This window comes from Brassica oleracea, chromosome C8 (genome assembly GCF_000695525.1).
Source record: "Brassica oleracea var. oleracea cultivar TO1000 chromosome C8, BOL, whole genome shotgun sequence".
Lineage (NCBI taxonomy): Eukaryota > Viridiplantae > Streptophyta > Magnoliopsida > Brassicales > Brassicaceae > Brassica > Brassica oleracea.
The window spans coordinates 16482753-16488103 of record NC_027755.1 but is presented as its reverse complement, the minus strand read 5'-3'; the positions used below and the strand labels follow the sequence as shown (position 1 = coordinate 16488103).

The window sequence follows — 5351 nt, the reverse complement described above, 5'->3', positions numbered from 1 at the left end:
TTTTCATATTAGCATCTTACTGTCCTAGAGACGAGATTCAGTATGGGAATATTCCCATATCAAAAATCCATAACAGTATAGTTACAATAAGAGTTATTTAGTTTGGGAATATAGCCCAACTGAACATGCGATCACTAATCATATTAAATTAAGGTAAGAAAATATTCCCATATCTCATCACTGATATTTTTCCAAAATTATGCCCCTACAGAATAATATAATACCTTAAAACAGGGCAAAAATAAAACTAAACTTCCTACTCCCGTTTACATACTCGATTACCAAACGCTCTGCAACACTATTCTTCTCCTTCCCGGTTCAACCTTGGCTCCTTATACGGTTGTCCAAGAAGCTCGCGAGAAGATTCTGTAAGTATGACAATTATTTAACAAACAGAGGATATACGAATATTGATCCTGTTTGAAACCAAAAAACAATTGTATAGGAACTAATGTTTGATTCTCCTGTTTGATTCTCAGGAAAGAGTTATAAAAGAATGGAGAACCCACCTCCAACACCCCCTTTCGAAACTCCAGGTACAAAAATACAAACCTTTTAAGATAGTATTGTCTCACACGTCTCCCAATATGAATATGAAAATAACTGTTAACATAACTGATATATTTTGAGATATACTTTTCATGACTATGGTTTTGTTTCAGTTTGAATTGGCAGAGTTGCAATTGCAGGAAAACACGTTATTTTTTTTTACATATTAGCATCTTACTGTCTTAGAGACGAGATTCAGTATGGGAATATTCTCATATCAAAAATCCATAAGGTTAATGAGAAACCCAACTGAACATGCGATCACTAATCATATTAATGTCGAACACAATAATTAAATGTGTTTTCGAAAATTAAGGTAAGAAAATATTCCCATATCTCATCACTGATATCTTTCCAAAATTATGCCCCTACAGAATAATACAATACCTTAAAACAGGGCAAAAATAAAACTAAACTTCCTACTCCCGTTTACATACTCGATTACCAAACGCTCTGCAACACTATTCTTCTCCTTCCCGGTTCAACCTTGGCTCCTTATACGGTTGTCCAAGAAGCTCGCGAGAAGATTTTGTAAGTGTGACAATTATTTAACAAACAGAGGATATACGAATATTGATCCTGTTTGAAACAAAAAAAATGTTATAAAAGAATGGAGAGCCCACCTCCAACACCCCCTTTCGAAACTCCAGGTACAAAAATACAAACCTTTTAAGATAGTATTGTCTCACGCGTCTCCCAATATACTAAGCTAATTATATTAATATGAAAATAACTGGTATTTGAAATTTTAATTCAACTGTCTCTTAAGTTGGGTAAGGCTAAAAGGAAGGGAGCATAAGGTGAGGTTAAAAAAAAGTGTTACTTGATTATCTTCCATAGGAACATCATTCATGTCTGGTTTTTCCTCAACTTGTGCTCTCTTCTCACTTAGCTCTGCTGCACTTGCGTCTTGCTCAATTTCTTTCTTCTGCTCCTCTTCCTCAACCTTATCATCTTCCTCAATTTCTGTAACTTCATTCTTCTGCTCCTCAAGTACTGCAATCTACACCATTTAATCACACGTAAAACTTCAAATGGACCACAAGGACCCTCGAACAACCAAGAATATGTTGGATGAATGAAGCTCCACAATTCTAATCCAAGACAATTCAACCCATCAGCAAACCGATGTCTTAACCCTAGATCATCAGCTTTCTTGCTACAAAATCATAACTTTAGAAACATTTCAAGACATGCTGTACAGAGACGTAAGCTATAGTCCAATTAGTCCTGCTCATAAAGTAAAAGCCTTTTCAAATTTAAATATGACATTAATCACCTAACCAATCTAGTTCCCGGTCCGAGACAATGGTGCCCACTTGAAGAACAGCAAATGCGATCCGTTAGCGCCGTCGGAAGCGGATGAGGAGGAGTGATTGAGTTTCTTGGTGGAGGGAGAGACGTGAACCCACTTCTTCTTCCACTTCCTCACCGGACCCGTGAAAACCGTCGCCGGTCCTCCGTAACGAGTCGAGGACCTCCCTAACCGACCTCCTACTCCTTCCATAACCACTCAGCAATCACTGATTCCAATTACAATTCCGTCTGATCAGTTTTATCTTCCAGGTTCTAAGGAAGTACAGTAACTATGTTTCGTCTCTTCCTCCTCCGTCAGAACAAAGAAGGATTCAGATCAAATTTTGCATAGCTTTGGAAGAAGAAGAAGTCTCTCGACGAACTAGAGGGTTTCCCTTATATACTAATTCAAACCAAACCCATATTCTACCAAATAATGTAAGGTATTAACTGAAAATACATAGTTATACTTAAAATTGTAAATTTATTTTTTTCATATTAAACTCAACCAACACATGAATGTGACGACCATATCTGTGCTTCCCTCAAGATATCACAATATCATGATGAAAATTATGGATAATAAAACACACTAAGAATCTTGCCTCAGGCAAAAACAAAGAGACAAGATAAGTATGAAAACATAAAAGCGTAAAAATTTTCAACTCTGAAATTCTTCATATGATTTTAATTGTTTTAGGATGCGAATTCTTATTTTATTAGGTTATCAGGTCAGTGTGACTTCATCTTTGCCAAGTTTATATTTTTTGTTAAGAAATAATTACTTAGATGAATTTTTTTCACATGTTTAAACAAGTCAAAGTTAACTCGAAGGCCTTAAAATCAGTTTTCTCCTTGCAACTCTGAGAAGCTTCGTATGATTTTTAATATTTTTTAGGATGCCATTTTTGTTGTTGTTATAAATAATTACTAGGTGGAGACCTGCGCATATTAAAAAAACATAAATGAAACTCATGTTATCTACAAAAAATAGTTATTTATCATTAGTTCTATTAAATTGAAAATTGAATTATAGATGAGATGCAACTGGTCCCCACAAATCTGTGAAAACTTGGTAAAGTGAGTAATCAATTATTAAAAGAACATAAATTATTTTTAGTATAATTATTTGTATACTATAGAAATCACTGTATTTTTTCTAACTTTTTCTTATCTATATATAATAGAACCTCGAATCTCATATATGACTATCTCTTTCTGATAAGAGTTAGTAGTAATAAGAAAAAAACATGTATATGGTTTCGTAAACATAAGATAATTCTTTTTAAAATAAGAACGTGGTAAAAATTTTTTTTTAAAACTATCTATATAATAAGTAAACTTAAACTCATATTTAAAAAGTTACCTAACTCTACTATTAGAAGTTTTGTAGATAAGACAACTGGGATATCTTATGAACTTCTTCTTATTTTTATGAATAATAATTGTTTTCTCCGCACTTAAGAGAAAATAGTATATAGATATATCATCTATCTAAAAACCATTACAACAACCTTTTTAATAAAACTAACTAATAATTAAACAAAAATTAATTTTAGATATATGATAACCTTTTCAATATAATTGTCTGTTATATTAGTGTATTAAATTATATACAAAATAACATATTTTTAATTATCTTTTATTTTATACATATAATAGAAGCTGCAGTTCACATATATTATTATTTCAATTATAATAAGAGTTAGTGTTAATGAGGAAAAAACATGTATATAGTTTGATAAACATAAGACGAAACTCTTTTAATAAGAACATGGTAAGAAAATAAGAATATTTATCTAAATAGTCAATGAATTTCTTCGTATTTATATAAACGATATGTGTTTATCTTGCACTCAGAAATCCTTACAACAAATTTTAAAAATTTAAATGAAATATTTTCTACTTAGCTAAATATTAATTTTAAATATATGATAAACATACAAATAATTTTCTGCACAATCTACTACTGCATTAAATTTTGAAAAAACCCACTTATTATGAATACAATAGTTAGTAACATCTTGATTAAAATAAAACAATATGAATTTTCGTACAAAAACACTTCAAACCGTTATTTTCTTATCTTCCTTAATTATTTACCCTTTTTAAAAAATTTAAAATTTAGTTATTTTTAAAAAAATTTTTTTTTTTTTAATTCTAATTTTTCATACACCTAGAGTATTAGTTTCATTTAACCTATTAAATACAACATTTTAGCAACATTTACAAAAAGTGTTAAAATACGCTTCTCTCTTGCCCTCACAAAGGCTTGCCATTATTATCTGAACCATGACATTCTTCTAAATAATTTTAAATAACGATAGGTATAAAAGATACCATAAACTTCTTTTCATCCAGAAACTTTTACCGGGATCACGCATAAAAGAAAAAGAGGACGTCCACTCGGAGCACGCAACAAACCCAAAGGTGTGTTATTACTCTGAAGATAAAATATTTTCTACTCGAAAAGCATACTATTTTAAACTATGAATATATTTTGTAGTCAATAAGATATGCGATCCACCGACGTTCAAACTCAAATATTATGATTGTAAGTTTTAATGGATTTTAATAATATATTTTCACCAATAACTATTGATACACTAGTTATCTAATTATATCGTACAGGTGGATTTGATAAATGTGACCTTTACGGTATAAAATCTTTTCAGCCTATAAACATCATTGTTCGTAAATGTCTTACGCTTATACCTTTTAATTGAATTGTTTACTATTTAACCAGTGAGACACAAAAACGCACGAGGGATGAGAAAAGCCATCTTGCTAACCAAACGAACGTCATCCCTGCCGCAAGGTAAATATCTCTGTCAACTATAAAACACTTAAGAAACAATTATAAAAACTTATACGTTTCATCTGCATATGTTATACGAGTAGGTCTACATGCCCCACGAGGATCCCATGGCTTACACCCAACAAGAACAGCGAAGAAAAGTACATATTTTAAACTACTATTTTAAATCAGTGTCGAGAATGAGTGCGATAATTAAGAAACCGAATCCGCTAAATGTTAGATAATTTAGATGACAAGTTTTGGTTGCTAAGAACCTTCAATGCGGATTACTAAAATCATAAAAGCAATTTTGCTTTATTTGTTTTTCAAAATGGCTTCTTGCCTACGTATTATAGGCAATCAAATATATATTATAGCTCTTACCAAATATTAAACGCTTTTAACTATAAAATATTAAACACAGTATGTCTTAACAAATTGAAACACGTTTAACCACAGATAAATGCTCCACATCTAAATCCGAAGGTAACCCCATCGTAGAATGCACAAAATGTGGTGCATTAATGTGGACTTCAGAGAGCACTGGTAAAGACTTCAAAACAGGTGAACCGACATTCACAATTTGCTGTAACCACGGTCAAATAAAGCTTCCCCCAATCAATCAACCCCCACCCCTGTTAGAAGAACTTTGTCAGTATAGTTGGTTTCGGGATACCATCCGAGTCTATAATTCTGTACTGGCTTTCAC

At 31.8% G+C, this 5351-nt stretch overlaps 1 long non-coding RNA gene across 1 annotated transcript; it reads right to left on the bottom strand.

The window, feature by feature from the left end:
• Positions 1-1251: 1251 nt before the first annotated feature.
• On the bottom strand, positions 1252-2186 carry LOC106311890. Its single transcript, XR_001264119.1, has 2 exons — positions 1829-2186; positions 1252-1552 (listed from the first exon to the last, which is right to left on the bottom strand). It is a non-coding gene; the product is annotated as an uncharacterized LOC106311890 (long non-coding RNA).
• Between the last annotated feature and the right edge of the window lie 3165 nt (positions 2187-5351).